The following is a 21,169-nucleotide window of genomic DNA, read 5'->3' as shown; positions in this document are numbered from 1 at the left end:
AACTAAACCTTCAAGTTGATGAACTGGATTCAAACCTCTTATCTATTGAGGTAAGATTTTTTATTTTCCTATTTTCAAACTTTGATTGAAGCATACTCATTTAATAATTAAATAACTTAATTAATACATTATTATTTTCTCTCACAGGAAATTGTGTCTGAAATACGAAATGAAAATACTGCTTTTGCTACAACTTGGGGCGAAATTGTTGGCTTGGTTGAAGACCTTATGAGCGACCAAGACCCACAGAACGAGTTCGTCCTTGATGACCCAACCAAAGAGTTATACCTTGGAGACCAGCAAAATCCTGAAAAAGAGTTTTACAGCAATAGTACTCATTGTGAGTTATCAAGACAATACCCACTGAACAAGTTATACCTTGATGAGCCAGAATACAAGTTTTACCTTGGAGACTCACAAATTTTGAAAAAATCAGTAAATGAGTTCTGCCTTGATGGTTTAAATAACTACCTTGGAGACTCAGGAAAAGGGTTCTGCCAAGATGGTTCTAAATATGGGGCCTACCTTGGAGACTCACAAATTTTGAAAAAATCAGTAAATGAGTTCTGCCTTGATGGTTTAAATAACTACCTTGGAGACTCAGGAAAAGGGTTCTGCCAAGATGGTTCTAAATATGGGGCCTACCTTGGAGACTCACAAATTTTGAAAAAATCAGTAAATGAGTTATCCTTAAGAGACTTTGTAAGTTGGTTTTACTTTGAATACTTGAAATGTGGGTTCTGGATTGATAACTCACAATGTGATACATATCTTGGAAACTCAACGGGAATGTGGTTATACCTTGAAGACTTGGAAAGTTGGGTTTATGTTGGACACTTGAAACTTTTTTGGGGGCTTTTATTTATTTATTTATTTATTTATTATTATTATTATTTTATTTATTTATATTTTGGAGACTTTTGGAGTTGCTATCACTCTTTGGGATCTAAACCTATCGATGTAGTTCTTTGTCGGATGGTGCTTGATGGGAGCAAGATCAAGAAAGTTCTGGGAAGAAAGTGCAGGCTTACTCCCCCTTTTTACGTCATCAAACCTGAAAGCCTTAAAAGACAGAATTGGAAGAAGAAAAAAAAAAAAACGTAAAAATATATATATAGATATATATAGGTGGAAATCTCATTTTGAAAAAGACATTGTGTTGGGCGAGGATTGAGTTGGGGTTGAGATTTTGAATGTGAAGGTTGGGGTTGAGATTTTAAATGTGAGGGTTGGGACACACACACATACACATCAACAAACAAAAGTTAAGCCTTGACTATTCAGTTGAGGATTCTGTGTTTGGGGTTCACAGATGTAAGAACGTCCACCCCTTGACACACATTATATACTGTTATACACCTCGGACTTGGCCCTCGAGTGTCCACAACGGTGTATAGTAGGAGGGAGTGAAGCGCCAACCTATTGCTCCCATTGCACACACACACACACACACAAACAAAAGTTAAGCCTTGACTATTCAGTTGAGGATTCTGTGTTTGGGGTTCACAGATCTAAGAACGTCCCCCTTGACACACATTATATACTGTAATACACCTCGGACTTGTCCCTCTAGTGTCCACAAAGGTGTATTATCTGCTTAGTTTTGTCTTTTGTAATTCCTGTGAATAAAATGAACCTAAAATCTCTTCCCCTTCCAAATCATATATTTTATAAGTCCAAGGAACTGTATCTATTACATCAACAATTTTAAAAAGTTCTTTCGTTCATCGTTCAGTAAAACCCTTTTCAAAATGAGATTTCCACCTATATATTCTTACGATATCACCAACTTTGAACTTAGGTTTTCTGACATTAATCTCTTTTTCATATTTTAATTTTGTAAATGTTTCTGATGGCTTCATATTCGTTGACGTGTGAATCGTGTCATTATACTTATCCACAATATCCTGAATAAAAGATGACCATTGTTGTGAACCGAGTTGTGTGAATTTTTTATATAGTCTCTCTTTTAAGGTACGATTAAAACGTTCAACAACAACTGCCTTCCCTTCATTAAAGGTACTGTATAATGTAATACTGTTATTTTTTAGAAAATTCATAAATGTCTTGTTATAAAACTCTCTACCCTCATCAGTCCACAATTTCTTAGGTTTTCTCTTACTTTTATTAAATATCTGTTGAAAAGCTAACATAAGAGTATTACCTGTTTTGTTTTTTAAAGGGACAACCCACGCATATCTACTCCTCAAATCAATAACGGTTAAAGCATACTTGTACCTCTTATCATTATTGAGTTCAATCAAATCAGCAGACCAGATATAATCAACTTCCTTGGAATAAACTTTCCTTCTCTGAAACTTTGTGAATATTGGTTTATGTAATTCATCAGCTAATTGCTCTTCAGTCTTAATGGCATCATTAGAGCCTATAAGTTTTTTGAATTTCCAAGTCCAAGTTTCAATTTAGCACTAATCATCTTCTTCACGATGAACCTATCAACTTTTTCTCTCAAGGTTGGATTTTGTATCAGAGACAAATTATATAACATTTCTCTATCGGCTTCATGCTTTTCTTCCAACGTTGTGGTATTCCCATAATCAACATCGTGTCTCATGCACACTTCATCAACTCTATTGATTGGTTTACTCCAGGATTTAGGATTGTCTGCCTCATCTAATCTTTTATCCAAGTTTGTGCCTGGACCACAGAAAGAATACCCTGGAAGATGTAATTCCCCTGGTATTCCAGTAGTTGTAAATTTACTTCCTGATAAAAACTTTTGTATATCTCCTCCGAGTTTGTGTTTGGAGATAAATTGATTTTTTTTTGAACCACACACCGAACATATACCTTTTTGTATAACCCTGTTATTTTTACTTTTAATATATGAAATATTTTTAGTATTAGTTTTCTTTTTACATTTGAGACAATAACTCATTTATTTATGAGAAAAATTTCTGCAGAGTGCAAAAACCTTTTTAGTTTCCAACATGCACATTTGAATCTTAATTTTTAAAACATAAAGAATCCTTAGAAATGCCTTCACTCTCTCCTCCATTTATTTAAGAAAAAACTTGAATTAAAATGAATAGCTTGACGATGCTAATAGTTTTGTTGAAAGTATTGCAAATAGACTTGTTAATTCTTTGTATTCCTCCCTGGTGAGATAAGTTATTTTCTTTAATACCTCTATTCTTTTTGTCATCTCACTGGTTTCCATATTTTGATATTTATTCATTCTCTCTCTTTCCTCCCTCTCTCTCTTCTCTCTTTCCTCCCTCTCTCTCTTCTCTCTTTCCTCCCTCTCTCTCTTCTCTCTTTCCTCCCTCTCTCTATTCTCTCTTTCCTCCTTCTCTCTCTCCTCCTTCTCCTTTTCCTCCTCTTCCCTCTCTTCTTCAACTCCTTCCTCATCCCTTACTATACTTGAATCGTTTACACCCCATAGAATATTATACATATATTCATCAGGATTTCTTGTTATTCCTGTATCCAAAATAATTTTTTTTACAACAGGAAACCAATAAAATTTCTTTTGAATTTCTAAAAGAGCCTTACCTTTTCTTAACCTTATAATTTTTTCATTATTTAACATTCTAATTAAATCTAAAGTTGTCGGTTTATCAACATCAGCATAATGCCAATCTTTTATTGAAAATACCTCATTCTTATGTTGTAGAACATATTTATTAAAATACCGAATACCCTTTTCTTGAAGGTATGCTTGGACACAGAAATGATAATTTTCTTGAAGCCTTCTTGCTGTCATTTATGTATTAGAAATATATGTTAGAATAATATTATGGCACGAAACACCTCCCCATCTTCCCATAGTTAAATCATTTTGTATTTCCTTACTTATTATATATAATCCTGTTTTTTCTGTTTTCATGAGATAAACAAGGGCAAAACCATTATTATATTTACCCTTATTAAATTCTTTTATTTGTTGTTTACTAATCGTGGACCCACAAAACTCATTCTCGATACCAAGTGGATAATATTCTTCCTTACGAGACTGATTTAATTGTTCCAGTTCTTCGAGGTTAATTTTAAATGACCAATTATACCCTAAATCATTCATATCATACCCCCATTGTTCTATTCTCATACAAACGATACGCCCTTCTTTATAAAAATTTATTTTAATTCGAACTGTGAATTCTGTATGACCTGGAGATAATATCAACACTTCTGTATCTTTAGAATACACAGCCGTTTTATTTAAGTATATATATTGTGATAAATCGCTTAATCTCACCAAGTCATTCGCGTCAGTCGGGCTTGGATAATTTTTTAATTTATAAGCATTTTTCATGTTAATATTTTTGGTTATATTATATTTATGTCGTTCAGCCTGTGCCTTTGTGTAATAATTTGATAAATCAATATCCAGTTCTTGAGATACACCAAAGATAGAACCATCTTTACCAACATAAGTCATTTATATTAGATTAAAAATAATATCATAAAATTTTTTATTTTTGTTGAGTTGAAATAACACATATAGACATAATTGACCACAACACTTGGAATTTAATTCTTGGACTTGAAATGTTTGATAAACACCATTCTGTAAGAATTTTATGACTTCAACAGGTGGTGGAAGACCAAAACTATCAAAATAATATTTGTCTTGACTATTAAAAATACAAACCCAATGAGAACCGTTCCCATCATTATCTTCTAAGTTCATAATAATATTCTTTGTATGTTTCGACACATTTGTTAATTCATCTCTCATACAAATAACCACATTATGAATTTTTAATTTCTTACAATATTTGGCAAGTTGTAAATTTGATGTTGTATTCTTTCCAAATTCTTTCAACCACTCATCAATGCTCATTTATTTATTAGAAAGATATAATCCATTACCTCTTTTCGTTAATTTTACACCTGCTTGTGCTATAGAAGAAAGCATATCTCCAACTAACAATCTCGCTTTATCAGGCAGACCTTCAAGTTTTTCAGCAAAATCTACAATTACACCACTTCCACTAATTTGTTTCTCCAACTCTTTGTTATGTCTTTCCAATTCTTTTTGAGCCTGGAGTTGAGCCTTCCTTTCGTTGGCAGTTTTGACCGCTGTTGAAATACCACCCGTCAATGCTCCAACCGCACTTAAACCAGCAAATAAAGGAATTAGAAATGGGAGAAATCCTCCACTCATCTCTCTTATTGAATATTTTTTCAACATTGGTTTTGTCATTTTAATTTTAAGTGAGCCAGTGTCATTCAAGATTTTAACCTGTTCTCTTGTGAGCAAAACATCAATTCTTACTGCTCCTTTTCTCTGAATTGTATTAACGTTAATCGTACAAGGCTTTTGATTTTGAACACAAGATGATAGTTTATGAAGATTGATTTGATTAACATATACCCCAGTTGGTACTTTGCCACTCATTTATTTAACAAAAATTATGTGAGACTAATCATCACACCATTATCTGTATTAATCTGCAATTCTGTTTCTTCCAAAAGCAAACAATATGTATCAACTTCTTCACTCTCTCCTCTTTCAATGTATAGGGAAGTATCCACTCGATTAGACTTTATAGTTTCTTTTTGAGTGCTCAGGTCAAACGTATAGATTGTATACAAACTTTTAAATGCTGTCATATCTAAAATAGGTTCTTTATTTCCATTACTTTCACACACCTTTTGGTAAGACTTGTATGCTTCAGCAAAATCATTTTTTTCCCAATTAATTTCCAATCTATCTCGTGGATAAAATGTTCCATCTAGAGAAACGCGAAGTTGTTTCACCTTAGCATTATCACTCAATGCATTATTCTTATCAGTCGCAGTATCACCATCTGGCTTTTTAAAAATCATCCACAGATATCGTGGCTTTCCTTCCAGAACACCCAAATTCCACGTGTAAGTAGTTTGATTGAGTTTAACGTGTTGACATCTTCTTTTGAGGTATGATACACTGAGTGGTTTCTTTGAGTTAAGTCTTCGATTCAACATCTCTTCTGTTTTAAGATTAGGAGTATATTCACTGATATACCAACTCATCTCCTCAATTACAAATTTATTCTGATCACCAAAAGCATTACCAACACCAAAAAGCAATCTATTTTCATTATCATTCCTTTGTAGTTGAAATCTAATTTTAAGACCATACAGAACTTTATCATAATCACAAAATCCAAATATACCTTTAAGAGGAACTGCCACAGTAAAACTATTTTCTGCTTTTGTATCATCATTATACATTCCTTTCCTTTGAATATATCCAGGGTCTGTGTTTGTTCCCGTTGACATATCAGGAATAAAACCTTCGACAGACCCCTTTCCCATTCTATCACTGAATGTATAGAGTGTAAATTTCATCATTTCAGATACAGCAGAGACATAATCAACCGCTTCAACTTCTTGTGTTCCAATATACAATCGCACACTATCAAACATTTTCCAGAAGAAATCATTTACAAGTGTAGCGTTTGTGTTATTCCCAGCCTTAGTGAATTTAAATTTACACAACAAGAAACTTTCGGAGAGATTCAAATAGGTTTGTTGATTATTTATTTCAAAACTTTTTGTACCATTTGTATTCCAGTCTGTTCCAGTGATTGCATTTACCTTGAAGTAATCTTCTTTTTTGGTGGAGTTTGAGATAATAATAGTATCATCCAAATCATAGATACTATCAATTGCTTCCATACTTGTATTTATTTAGGAAAAAAGATGTTAAAACTTTTGAAACCCTGATCCAAGTATTTGAATTATTTTCTGTCGTTCTTGGGGGGACAACTGAGTTTTACCTTTCTTAATTTCTTTTATTGCTTGTAATTTATGAGATTCTTTCTGAGCATCTTTTATACTCTTTACAGCACCTGCTACATTTCCCACAGCAGAAGCAGTTGAACCAATTAGGTCTTTATGTTTAAGAATAGTTGAACCAATACCCATGAGAGTATCAATTATCCCATCTCCTCTAAATTGATGTCCAACACCCCTTTGTCTCTTAGGTTTATAGTATACTCTACCAAGATACATACCTTCACCCTTGTAGTACGGGGAAAGGAACATCCCATCCCCTGTAATTATTTTATATTTTCCCAACTCGTGCTTCCTCACAATAACCATCGTATTTATTTATTGAAAAACTTCACGTAGGTGAATTCTGATGGATATAACTTCTCCATTAAAAGAGATCACACGATTATCTTGGTCGGTTATCCTAAAATTTACTCTGTGTATGGTTTTTCCTGACACAGGTAGATAAACCAAATTTTTAGGCTCCATATTGAATTTGTAACCAATTGGGGTTGAGTATGCGCTGAATGAAAATATTGTATTTGTTTTTAATCCATCATTATAAGCACCATCAATCAAATCACAGTGAATTAACACCGAATTTATTCCTGAGGATATTTGAATGACATTATCACTGTAAAACGTCCCATTAGTTTCAATCTTTTTTGAGGAGAAACCTAATAACTCTCTAAATGAATTATCAATTGTGAAATCAACCTTGTAGTTATTTTTAACTTTAATCGTTGATTTTGAAGTATGTTTTTGAATGTTTATAATAATATTTTTTGGTTCATCACCCTGTTCTTTCATAAGACGAGCAATTTCGGAAGATATTTGAGAAATCTCGTATGCTCCGGGTGAGACTGTTATCGTTTTGTATCCACTTCCCGGATTATAACTAAACTTGTCATTTTTCTCGGTTATATTAAATAAGGTATTATAAGTCTCCATGGACAATAAAGATGCCTCATATTCTTTTGTTGTGTCAAGTTGTAGTGGGTATGGGAATGAAGATGTGTGGTCGCTTGTTGTGAAATTAAAACTCAGGATTGTGCTTCTCATCTTATTTAATATGAGATAAAATGTCTTTATATTGAGATTTATTAATTATTTTCATGTTCATCATCTGGTCTAAAATGGCTGATGCTTCATTAAAACAATTGTTATTTCCAGCCTTCTTACTGCCGAACAACAATAACAGTCTATTAACTAATTGCGATGGGTCATTTGGAAGAAAACTAATACCTGAACCAAGGATACTTAAAGCCTGAATAATGTGTTTCTCCTTCTCATTCTTCCTACTTTTACCAGAAAGAATAACCTTATAATTTAGAGTGTTCAGCAAATCAATATATACTCTATCATCATTATTTTCCATATCTAATGGTTTATCAATATACTTTGATTCATCCCTCACAGTTGAACCTTGTCTTCCATCTTTTGTGAGAAGAAACATTAATCTCGGAGTTAGTTTAACAGAGGGTTGAGCAGAACTTAAGAACCTTAATTCATCATTAAATATCAATACCTTTTCTTGAACAAGATGAAATATTGCTGGTTGTTCTGTTGGAATGAGTCCTGCTTTGGTTTTTGAATCCGCTGAATATTCATTGTTTTGAACAGCATTCACAATATAATCAGGGGGTTGATTAATCTCTTCCAGTTGTTGAAATAAACCTTCATCATGTTCTAATTCTCCAATATGCTCTAATTCTTCCTCCGTCATTTGACTGAAATCTTTTAACATTTGAAGCTTTCTAGGAGTATATTCTACTGTGGGAACTGTGGAAACATCTTTCATTTTTTCTTGGGAAGTTTTTAAAAGTGGTTTAAAAAATTTCTCTTGTTTTTTTTCAAATGCTTCTTCGCCCGTTAGTTTCTGTCTGCGTTTCTTCTTTATGTCTTCCTGTTGTTTTACAACTTTTGAAAGCAACTCTTGATGTTCCTTAAATCTTCTTGCTCTTTCTTTTGTATCCATTTATTTATTGTAAAATATCATTTAATGAATTGTAAAGATCAACAGGGAAATTTTCCTTTTCTTCATCATTCAAGTAGATGTGTTCAAATAAATCCTTTTCTTTAAATATTTCATCAAATTCTTTATTAACATTAATGCGAGTTGTAATTTCTTCTTCACTAATCCTTGCATCTCTGCTTTTCATACGTTTGCGTTGAGTTTCTTCATCAACATCAAAACCGAATGATAAAATCTTCACTCCGCTCAGATATTTATTAATTTGTCTCGTTCCTTCTGGATTAGTTTCTAATATCCCAACACCACCAGATTTTAGTTTCTTTAACTCACTCTTACAATGTGAATATTTTGTTGTACCAAGAGAAACCTCCTCAAATATTTGTCCTTCATTCCTCAATCGCATATGTTCCTCCACTGAAATATAGTGATAATCTTCACCTTTTACTTCTCCAGGTCTTATTGCTCTAGTTGTTGTTGATACAATGCGTATCACGGGGTGTTTTTTAAGTAAATTTACAATATTCTCATTTGTACTACACAAGAACCTTGATTTATGAAAGTTTTTTCCAGAAGCAGATTTACCCACAAGATTTATAATAATAGTTGTCATTTATATATGTAATTGTTTATAAAACAAAAAATATATCCCTTAATATCTCATCTTTTTTCACAACAATATATTTATATTTTTCAGTCGTGTGCTTCATATAATCCTCAAATTTCTTTTTACTACATAATGTAGAACAATTATCTCTCCAAAAATTATTGATATCTATTGAATTTAACTTGAATAAAATAAAAGTATTAGCATTGTTTCTGATGGAACGACGAGGAAGTTGAAAGTACGATTGACTAAGATAAATACAATTACAAGAAGAATGTCTCCCTCTTGTGTAGTAGCTGTCCATTACCGTTTGGTTTCTCTCATTAACACAATCATCAAAGATAACGAGGTTCTTTTTGATTTATCCAAATCTTGGGGAGACGGTATATCATCCGTATTATCACTAAGAATACAAGTTATAGGATTTGATTTCTTTTTACATATCTGTGTATCACAAAATAGTTGAATTATATCTTCAATGTTATAATCATTTAGGTTTTTTTGACGTTTAAATAAACCGATTATATCTTCTTTTTGAAGACCAGCATTAAAACCTTGTGAGAGTAGTTGATACTCTGGTTGAAAACTCGACTTTGTGAAAATTATTAAATTATCATAATCTAAAAAGTTGGGAGTGAGGAGCATTTTTAAAAGTAAGCAGGTTTTTCCACATCCACTTGAACCAACTATGAGACATCTTAATGAATTTGGAAGATTTTTATGGTTGTTAAATTTTATCTTATTTTCCCAAATAGGTAAAAAATCATTCATTTATATATTTGAAAAACAGGTTATTTAATTTATTATTGGCTTTTTTAGAAACTCTATATTTTATCCTAAGTTCAGGTTTAATTTCAAGATAATCCATTATTTTATTTATACAATATCTTGTGTTGATATTTCCCTGAAAATTACATCCATGAATAATATACAACAACAATCCTTTGAACATTTCTCTTATACGTTCAGTTTCTTCCCTTGTAAGGAAAGGTGTGTTATCATCCTCATACTTTACATTCATTTCTCTAATCAATCTTGTAAAGTAATTCATTTTTGGTGTAAATCTAAAAGAATTATTTTCCTTTTTATATTTTTTATTATCATTAATTAGAAGATAATCACAGAATATACATTGTTTATAGGCTTTTGACTCTGTGTTTAATCCCCGTCTTTCACACGCAGGACAATTCTCAAATTTGTCATATGGAGAATCAGGAAAGTCTAGCATATTTATAAAGTAAAACTTTACTTAAACTGAAATTCATCTATACTTTCAGTTGTATATTACCATCGATATCGATATACTTTTTTTCATTATCAGATTCAACGACAACATTTTTTATATTAAAGGTAATTTTAAAATGATCGTTAATTACTATTGAACGAAATGTCATTTCACCTGATATATTAACATCCTTTATTTCATCAAGATTTACATCTTTAGGGTTGTTGAAAAAAATACAAATTTCTCCTTGCATATTACAGATGGTCTTATCTTTTCTTTCTAAAGCTTCATCCATAAGGTTTTTGTTCTTTGATACTTTTTCTTGTTTCATTGCTTTTTCTAGTTTTGAATATATTACTAGAAGGAGAGGAGAAACTTTTGTTAGAGATACTTTAATTGATGTTCTACCAGGTATACTAAAAGCCCTTCCACTGAAGGAAATTGAAGAACTCATATTATTTACCATAATAGTTTTTATCCAATAGTTGTTATATTTATCTTTGTTCAATTTTACATCCTTGACATATTTCTCAGTATCTTTAACAGATGAAGAGATTGATTGAAACTTGTCTTTTGTGTCTTGAAACATTGTATTTATTAAGTGAAAAAGTTGGAGGATAAAATGGTTTTAAGCCCAGATTCACCTGTAAAACAAACGAAATTTTCATCAAGAAAATTTTAGTTTAAGCAAAGTTTTATTCTATAAATATGGTGAATACAACGTACTGCGATGTTTGTAATCACGAATATAAACATTATAGAAAACACCTCCGAACCAACAAACACACATTTAATCTGTTTCATAAAATATCTCCTCTTGAGTTGGAAAGAAAACATTGTGATATCTGTTCAAAGGATGTTTTGAAGAGTAGTTATAATAAACATCTTCAATCACAAAAACACAAGAAAAATGAGTTTAAAGTAAAGGGAGATTATTATATTGAAAACACTGATGGGGCATTTAAAGGGCATATAAAAATAAGGATTTTTCAATTTGGAGAACCCGGTCCATCATCAATAGCTGAATCAATTGAAATAGTGAAACCCGATGTTGAAAAATTTATTAAAAAGACATTAAAAGAAATGAAAACTTTAAAGTTTTATATGGGAGTGAAAATGAATATGAAAAGACAAGATGAAGAACAAACTCCTTATATGAGAACAGATCTTCATTTTATAACATCATTTCAAGATTTTTTGAATAGTGGGGTTTATGAAGAACTATCAAGACAAGAGGAGGATGTTGATAATACAGTGGTAGGAAGTGGATTCAATATTAAAAAAATCATCTTTTTAGATATACACATTCTAAAATCAAACCCTCTTAAAGCTTCTTCTTATATTGAATTACCAAAAGAAATAAAACTAAAGAAGGCAGTTGTTAATATTAAGAACAATGATAATAAATGTTTTCTCTGGTCTGTTCTTGCTCACTTACATCCACCAAAATGTAATTCAGAAAGAGTAAAACAATATATGAAATATGAGAATACCTTGGACATTAAAGATTTTAAATTCCCAATGCCATTAACAGATATTCCTAAATTTGAGAAAAAGAATAATCTTTCTATTAATGTATATGGATTAACGGATACAAACAAAGTTCAAATATTAAAAATTTCAAACAACTATAAAAATGAAGAAACACACATTGACCTTTTATATTTTAGTGTTGGAAAGAATTCACATTACACATACATCAATAATTTATCAAGATTAATCTCTTCTCAGGTATTCAGAACAGCAAACAAAATATATCCTTGTAAGCGATGTCTTAATTCATTTCATACAAAAGAACGATTAGAACAACATTCAAAATATTGTAGTAATCATAAATCAGCTGTAATTACAATGCCTAAACCTGGTGAAAAGATTTATTTTGAAGATTATAATAAATCTATCATGCACCCATTTGTGATATACGCTGATTTTGAATGTATCCTGAAAAAGATAAATACTGCTTCTCCTAATCCAAAAGAACCATATACAAATAAATATCAAAAACATATTCCTTGTGGTTTCTGTTATTATATCAAATCATCTGTTGGAGAAAAGTATAACAAACTTGAACATTATCGTGGAAAAAATGCTTCACAAGAGTTTGTAAAACGATTAGAAAAGGATTGTATAAGACTCACTAAATTAATGAAAGAAACAAATGAACCGATGAAATTAACCAAAGAAGAAAAATTAGAATTTAGACTGAACAATATCTGTCATATTTGTGAGGGGGAAATTAAGGAGTCTAAAGTTAGAGACCATTGTCATCTTACTGGTAAATATAGAGGTCCCGCTCATTCCTGTTGTAATCTTAATTATAAATTACCTTCTTTTATTCCAGTCTTTCTTCACAACAGCGCCAACTATGATACACATCTATTTATAAATGAACTTTCAAAAACACCAGGGAATATTTCTGCTATAACAAACACAAGTCAAAAGTATATTTCATTTTCAAAAATGATATTCACAAAACCTTTAACTCGTATTAGGTTTTTAGATTCTTACAAGTTTATGGGAACACCACTAGCCTACCTCGCATCAAATCTAAGCTCAAATCTATATCAAATCGCATCAAATCTATATCAAATCTAATCAAACATATATACACATATATATATATATATATATATATATATATATATATATATATATATATACACATATATATATATATATATATATATATATATATATATATATATATATATATATATATACACATATATATACACATATATATATATACACATATATATATATATATATACATATATACACACACATATATATATATATATATATATATTGTTGTGGTTGACGAAATTCACAAACCACCATTCAGGTCCCTTAGGTGAGATATCTCTGTAAGTATATGTGTAGTTAGGCCCAAACCCGTTGTTTCGAGGGAATAAATGTCATTCAGTCGGGCTGCGACTCTTCAGGATAGCCGTTTTTCTTTTACTATCTTTATTTTGGACCAGCCGCCATTACTACCACCACCAACCACGTCTCAACAGCCATCACAACAACAACCACCAACCACAACGCCGCTTCACAACAACAACCACCAACCACAACGCCGCTTCACAACAACCACCAACCACAACGCCGCTTCACAACAACCACCAACCACAACGCCGCTTCACAACAGCCACGACCTTTACCGTCACAACTCGCCACCATCGCATCACCGTCATTCCCACGCCACTTGTGGGCGCCGATGCTGGACTCGTGCGGGGCGCGCACCGAGCAGCGTGTTCAGAGACATCACAGACTTTCCGAAGAAAAACGGATCAAAAACGACTCACGCCCACTTCTGTTCCGTCCTATCGGCGAGCTGGGGCGAATTGGCCCCGCCTCCAGGGCGTTGGAGTGAGGACGCTATATGCAAATTCATGGATCAAAAAGCATTCACGCCCACTTTTCCTCGGTCCAATGGGGAGCCAGTTAGAGAGGTGAAGGGTCGGAGGCAGAGGGTCAAGGGTGAAAGAGCGAAGCCACGGGGCTTATATAAACGGCTGCGTTCGTCAGTAAAGGGAGCAGTGGTGCGGAGTTCAAGAGAGTCGTCGGTGGAGCTGGAAAGAAGTGGGAGAAGTCAAGAGTGAAGAGTTGGGACGAGCCAAGAGAGGAGACTGAGAGGGCTAGTAGACAGAGCTGTGGAGAGGTGACGGCGGCGAAGGCGGATGAGGGGGTGCTCGCGTCGGTGCCGGGAGCTGCACAGGGAGAGGCCAGCAACGCGCCCGAGGTCGAGGAGGAGACGCTCGCCGCGGGACCCGAGACAGGGTGATATCCTCCTTCCCCCGAGCATCAGCAACCCCCTCCTGTTTCCCCCCGCGCTGAGATAGTGCGACAAAGGGGGCCCCTTTCCCACCCCCTACCAGACACTGTCCGCGAGGTCCGCGGAGTTGAGGCACCACCGCCGCTTCGCGTCTCATCATCAGACGGGTAGGCCCGACACGGTCTCGGCCCCAGGCCCGCCTACCCCCCTCATCCTGGAGGGTGGTTCTCTTTTCTTTTGCTTTGGGAATATGTGTTGTCGGCGCCGTCTGTGAAGTAAAATTGTATAAGTGTTGCCGTGTGCCCGGTAGTCGGTTAGATCTGCATTGTTGCATTTGCTTTTTGTGTAATATTGTGTTTCTTCTCCTTTTACATGTGCTTTTGGTGGAATTGTATATGTGTGCTTTCCGTTCATCGCGAAATAAATGTGCTTCATGTTGAACTGTTTTCCCGCTTCGCTTCGTCTTTTCTTTCATTGAATCTCCATCTTGCTTCACGTAAAGGGTTGGTCGTGGGCTAAAACGCCCGATAATCAATCGAACCGTCGAGGCCGACGAATAACACCGCTCGGTTATCCCGATAGTACGGAACGGGTCGCTTAAAGTGGCCCGTGTCCGAAGTCGACCTGCGGCGAGGTGCGATCGCCCGGTCTACCCTCCGTGTGGGTACTTAGGTAGGTCGAATTTGGCGAGCAACCCTATCCCACGCGGGGGCCGATTGGCACGATCGTGGTGAGGCCGAAAGGTCCACCCGTGACTGGTTCCCGGCGTTAGTCCGAGAGGGTCACGACTGGATTGTCCGTCCGGTGGGCGACGTGCTGCGATTCGAGTTACGTGGCCGTTCGCACGCCGGCGGGCGCGAATCCGCAACACTGGTGTCAGGTCGTGCGATATAAAGTCATCGCCCTCCTCGCGGCACTGGTATCGGAGAACGGGAAAACGGGCTCTCCTGTCTCCAATTAAATTCACGGGAATCAGTCCAGGGGTGAGAGGAGCGACCCCCGATTCCCTCCAAATTACGAGCGAGCTAAATTAACCCTTTAAGAGAAGCAAGATGGCGTCTCAAGGCGAGCGGGAGCCGGGGGTATTAGAAATGGATGTAGAATGTGTAGAATCCATGGTCCAGGATGGAATCCCCGTGCAGGAAATGTTGGTTTTACAGGAAAACGAACTCGCCCAACTGAACCCAGAGCCCGAAATGGGTGCGGCAGCGGCCGCGGTGTATGACACCTCCCCTCCCCCTCTCCACCAAAACCCCCCGACCCTTGCCGAAACGGCTCACCCAAGCGCACCCGACATGGCCCAGCTATGCGCCATGCTGGCGGCAATGACAAATGAAATGAAAAACGAAATGAAAGGCATGAACAAACAAATAAACGAAAAGATGGATACAAATACAAATGAAATGAAAAACGAAATGAAAGGAATGAACAAGCAAATGGACGAAGTGAAAACGACGATGGATGCGAATACACAGCAAATGAACAAGCAAATAAACGGAATGGAAGCAAACATGAAGGAGGAAACGAAAAAGCTGCGGGGTGAGACGCAGAACATGGGCCGATGCCTGCAGGCTGGCATGAAGGCCGTTAGCAGGGAGCTTAAAATGGCGACTCCACGTGTAGGAACGAACGAGCTGGGTGGGGGTGCAACGGCTGACAGGTCCGCGGTGGAGGCGGGTGAAAAAATAAGTCGGGGGGCGTGTTGGGCGAGGGTCGTGACAGAAGAAGCGACGGTGACCGAAAGGGAAAAATTAAATGGGGAGACCAAAACGTGTGAGACGAGACACGAGGTGACGACAAAGGAAATAAAAATAGTTGAGACAAGGGAGGTAAAGGGTGAAGAGGTGACTGAGTTGGCAGTGACGGTAGCCAGGAAGGGAATGATAGAGGGAAGACTGCACGATGAAGACGGGGTAAGTGACGCACACACACACATACGGAGGTAGTGGAGGACAATGGGGGTGAGCTGGTGGACTGGGTGGAGGCCCAGTGCGAGCAGCTGGATAGCCTCCTCCAGGAACGAGGGGAGGGAGTATGCCCCCTTGAGGCGAGTCACGACCAGGTGAGTTCGGTCGTGCTTTGCGAGGTCGAGGGGAGGAGTGCTGTGGACAGGTGCACGGAACGCTTAGGGGGCATAGGGGCCCCGGAGACCCTTGTGGGGACATGAATCCCCAGTGTGGTTGTCCCTGTGTGTGTGGTGCAAGGCGTGAGTGCGTCCCCGTGTGTGGAAGCGACCCCGTGTGTGAGTGGTGTGGTGGCGATGGTGCCAGAGTACGTGCTTCCCAGCACGCCGTGTGTGGATGAGGCACCGTGTGTGGAAGAGGCCGTGTGTGTGGATGAAACGGCCAGTGTGGATGAGGCACCGCGGTTGAGTGCCCCCGCGTGTGTGAGTGAGGGACGGTGTGTGGATGAGGCACCGCGGGTGAGTGTCGCCGTGTGTGTGAGTGAGGCACTGCGGGTGAGTGCCCCCGCGTGTGTGAGTGAGGGACGGTGTGTGGATGAGGCACCGCGGATGAGTGCCCCCGCGCGAGTGAATGGAGCACCACGTGTGAGTGGTATGGGTTATGCAAGGGAGACCGTGTGTGTGAGAGAGCGGTATGTGACGGAGATGTCGGTTGGCATGCGGGAGCACGCAGCCGCGTCTCCCGGTGTGAATGTAATGGAATGGAGTGTGAGCGTCGTAACACGCAGGTGTGCGTGGGTCGAATGGCGACGACGGCGACATGTGAGGAAAGAAAGCCGAGTAGCGGCTGTAGTTGTTTCGGGGACCGTGCCGGGTTCACCCAGCAGTGAGCACGAGGTCCGTGCTGTGCAACGCACGAGGCCCCCACGTGCTCGCTTGCGAGAGTGAAGTCCCGGTCCGGAAACGCCAGCGGTGGATTTGCCGATCCCGCGGACGGACAAAGTTTAGGCAGGATTACGGATTTGGACCGGACGGGTTCTCCACGCGATCGTGTGTGTTAAGCTCCAACGGGCAAAGCACATGTGTTCGTGTGGGGAACCCCTCGAGACGTGGGGCTTGTGTTTTTTTTATGCGCACGGTGACGTCATGGCTGCACGTGGGGTTGGAATCCGGCAGGAGGGGTATCCCTGCCGGATGGTACTGTCCAAGGAGGGACGAGGTACACGTGCAGCTGCATGACGTCACGGGCAGGTGCAAAGTGCGCGAGCTGTGAGTTGCCGCGCTGGGGCTGCGCATGTAAAGAAAAAAAAAAAAAGCTAGCCTCACTTTCGGGTGCACAGGATTCCCGGGCAAGGGGTGGAAGACCCCCTGACTAGGGCACAGGATGAAAACTAGTTAGGGGGAAGGGTTAGCTTAGTTAGACCGACTTCATGGGGCAGGGGTAAGTCCTCATGGAGTCCGTGGAATGGATTAGGTAGAGGGATTTAGTGAGCTTGAGGTTGGGAAAATGGAGTATGGGATTATTTTGGAGACAGTGACAGACTTTGGATGTGTAGTGGGGACGTAGCTTAGCTCCGTAGGTTAAATGGAACGTGCTATAGTTTAAGGGACGACGTGGGAGCACGAGTTAGTTAGGGGAGGTAGTTAGAAGGATGGCAGAGTTCAGCGGTGTGTGTGTTGAAGAGTTGTGAGTTGAGTACATGATGAGTGAGTGAGGCCAGCGGGTCTGTGTGTGTGGAGTGAATGGGGAATGCATGGTGCGATGAGTGATTGGGAGGAGGAGTGACTCCCGCCCAAGGGACCCCGGGGTCAGTGTAGATTGAGTTAGCTGGGTTAGTCAAATTGAAAAATGGAGGTCGTTTTGTTGTTGGTGGGAAAGTAGGCTCGAGACCCATTTGGAGGGGTGCAGGAGCCCTGTTGACGGGCTTGGGAGCGTGGCTGCGAAAGGTGAGTATCGCTGAGTGGGTACCCCGGGCACCAGGCTAGTCGGCCGCGGTAGGCCATGAGCCCATGGGGGGCCGGGATAGAGTAGTGGGCACGGGTGCGCCTGCTTGGTGCGGGGGCCCGGGGCGCCATTAGCCGCGTGGGCAGTGTTGTGGGCACGGGTGACCCTCGGAAAGGGGCCCGGGAGGCCGGCCTGCCACGTGTGCGTTTCAGGGAGGTGCCATGGGGGGCACTCCCCGGTGTTAGGGAGCTGGTAGGCTCGGAGGCAGTGTAGTGCCCGGGGGTGCCATCGTCGGAGAATCGGCAGAGGGTCGTGCCTGCCAAAGGGAGCCACGTGTCCCAGCCATGAGACCGTGTGAGGGCACGGAGAGAAAATTGGGGGGCGAGGCCCGAAATTGTAAGGACACCAACACAGGCGACGGGAATCTGGGTTGTTAGAACCAATAGTTTAAGCGCGAGGTGCTTGTTGAAAGCCCCGGGGTAGTTTAACAGTTAAATGGTTAGGGTAGATAGGAAGTGTACCCCTCCGCACCATCCATCCCCTCGCTCTCGTTGTGGGCCGCTGGACCCACTTTGGGTTAGATCGCTGAAGTCTGGGGAGGCCATTCTGAGGCTTGAATTGGGCCTCGGCACAGGACGCTAGCTCTCCCTTATTCCCCTCCGGGAAGGGAACGTAGGGGTTGGGAGTAGGCTAGGTGACAGGATAGGTTAGCCGAACAGAGACGATAAAGGGGGTTAGGGGACGATTTATAGAGGGGAAGTAAACATAAAAAAAAAAAAAAAGTTGGGGCTAAATTGGGGTTTGACAAATTAAGGGAGTGGGTATGTACAGTGACAGGCAAAGGCGATAGGTGGGAGGGAGACAGGTAGGTAGGTCCGAGCCCACCTTCCAAGTGGCCAGCACCACCGCACTCCTTCCACCAACCTCCACGGAACGGCAAAGGCTGGCCAACTTCATCGGCAGCTGTTGTTTTGCTGCGAGGCCTGTGCCGGCTGGATCGTCTGCAGCTGCTGTGCTGCAAGGCCTGTGCCGGCCCACTTCATCTCACGGCTGGCTGTTTTTCTTCAAGGCCTGTGCCGGCCAGTTCATCTGCCGGCTGTGTTTGCCTGCAGCGGCCTTCTTCTGCGGGCTGTGTTTGCCTGCTGCCTTTGCCATGCCATGCCCACTGCCCCTGTTCACCAGCCCCGTTCAATTTTTGCTTTGCCCCCCCCTGTTCATTGCCATGTGCGCCAGGATCAGAAAGCAAGTTTGCAAGCTGCAATAACTGCCCTGTTGGCAGCTACAACACGGGCCTGCAGTGGCGGCCCGTGCACCGTGTTTGCGTCCATCCATCCATCCATCCACCCGTCGTGTTCATTGCGTGTGCCACTTGAGCTGGCACGGAGACTACGTTGTGCAGCCCATGCACCGTTGTGGTTCACTGCATTCAGTTCAAACCATTCATCCATCCATTCGTTGTGTTCATTGCGTGTGCCACTTGAGCTGGCACGGAGATTGCATTTGTGCAGCCCATGCACCGTTGTGGTTCACTGCGTTCAGTTCAAAAGGGAAGGCCTTGGACTGCGTGTGAGCAGCCGGCCACGTTCCCTGTCACCTGCATTGTTTGAGCCAGAGACTGCATGTGGGCAGCCTGGCTCCCTGGTAACTGCTTTCTTTTTGCAGAGTTCATTCATCCTGGGCCATGGTTTAGTGTAAAATTTGTAAGTTAAGGTTAAGATGTACTGTAAATATGAGTGCGCCCCCGGCATGTCTGTCCTAGCGCCGGCAATTTTATTTAAGTCGTCTGTGTGAGTGAGTTTGTTTAGGTAGTTTCTCAGCCCTTAGGTTATTTATTTTGGGGACATGAATACCATGAATGTCGCACTCAGGGATCCGTAGGTAAAATGTACTAGGGGAAAACTACACATGATGGCACACGAAAATTTGACGACTCGGGACGAGTCTGTAAAAAGGGGAGGGGGTAGTGTTGTGGTTGACGAAATTCACAAACCACCATTCAGGTCCCTTAGGTGAGATATCTCTGTAAGTATATGTGTAGTTAGGCCCAAACCCGTTGTTTCGAGGGAATAAATGTCATTCAGTCGGGCTGCGACTCTTCAGGATAGCCGTTTTTCTTTTACTATCTTTATTTTGGACCAGCCGCCATTACTACCACCACCAACCACGTCTCAACAGCCATCACAACAACAACCACCAACCACAACGCCGCTTCACAACAACAACCACCAACCACAACGCCGCTTCACAACAACCACCAACCACAACGCCGCTTCACAACAACCACCAACCACAACGCCGCTTCACAACAGCCACGACCTTTACCGTCACAACTCGCCACCATCGCATCACCGTCATTCCCACGCCACTTGTGGGCGCCGATGCTGGACTCGTGCGGGGCGCGCACCGAGCAGCGTGTTCAGAGACATCACAGACTTTCCGAAGAAAAACGGATCAAAAACGACTCACGCCCACTTCTGTTCCGTCCTATCGGCGGGCTGGGGCGGTGTGGCCCCGCCTGCGGGGCGGTGGAGTGAGGACGCTATATGCAAATTCATGGATCAAAAAGCATTCACGCCCACTTTTCCTCGGTCCAATGGGGAGCCAGTTAGAGAGGTGAAGGGTCGGAGGCAGAGGGTCAAGGGTGAAAGAGCGAAGCCACGGGGCTTATATAAACGGCTGCGTTCGTCAGTAAAGGGAGCAGTGGTGCGGAGTTCAAGAGAGTCGTCGGTGGAGCTGGAAAGAAGTGGGAGAAGTCAAGAGTGAAGAGTTGGGACGAGCCAAGAGAGGAGACTGAGAGGGCTAGTAGACAGAGCTGTGGAGAGGTGACGGCGGCGAAGGCGGATGAGGGGGTGCTCGCGTCGGTGCCGGGAGCTGCACAGGGAGAGGCCAGCAACGCGCCCGAGGTCGAGGAGGAGACGCTCGCCGCGGGACCCGAGACAGGGTGATATCCTCCTTCCCCCGAGCATCAGCAACCCCCTCCTGTTTCCCCCCGCGCTGAGATAGTGCGACA

The 21,169-nt window shown here is 40.3% G+C and overlaps 1 long non-coding RNA gene across 1 annotated transcript in view; it reads left to right on the top strand.

The window, feature by feature from the left end:
• LOC147035247 (uncharacterized) overlaps positions 1–1,609 on the top strand; it is a 2,667-nt gene extending 1,058 nt beyond the window's left edge. Inside the window, exons 1-2 of the long non-coding RNA XR_015061865.1 lie at positions 1–50; positions 148–1,609. The exon at positions 1–50 is cut by the window's left edge and continues 1,058 nt beyond it. This is a non-coding gene — a long non-coding RNA (uncharacterized LOC147035247). The remainder of the gene's footprint in view (positions 51–147) is intronic.
• Positions 1,610–21,169: the final 19,560 nt, after the last annotated feature.

This window comes from Eptatretus burgeri, chromosome 1 (assembly GCF_056783735.1).
Source record: "Eptatretus burgeri isolate ZD-2024b chromosome 1, Ebu_testis_v1, whole genome shotgun sequence".
Classification (NCBI taxonomy): Eukaryota; Metazoa; Chordata; class Myxini; order Myxiniformes; family Myxinidae; genus Eptatretus; species Eptatretus burgeri.
The sequence above is the reverse complement of the archived record's forward strand: the minus strand, read 5'-3'. Positions and strand labels throughout refer to the sequence as shown.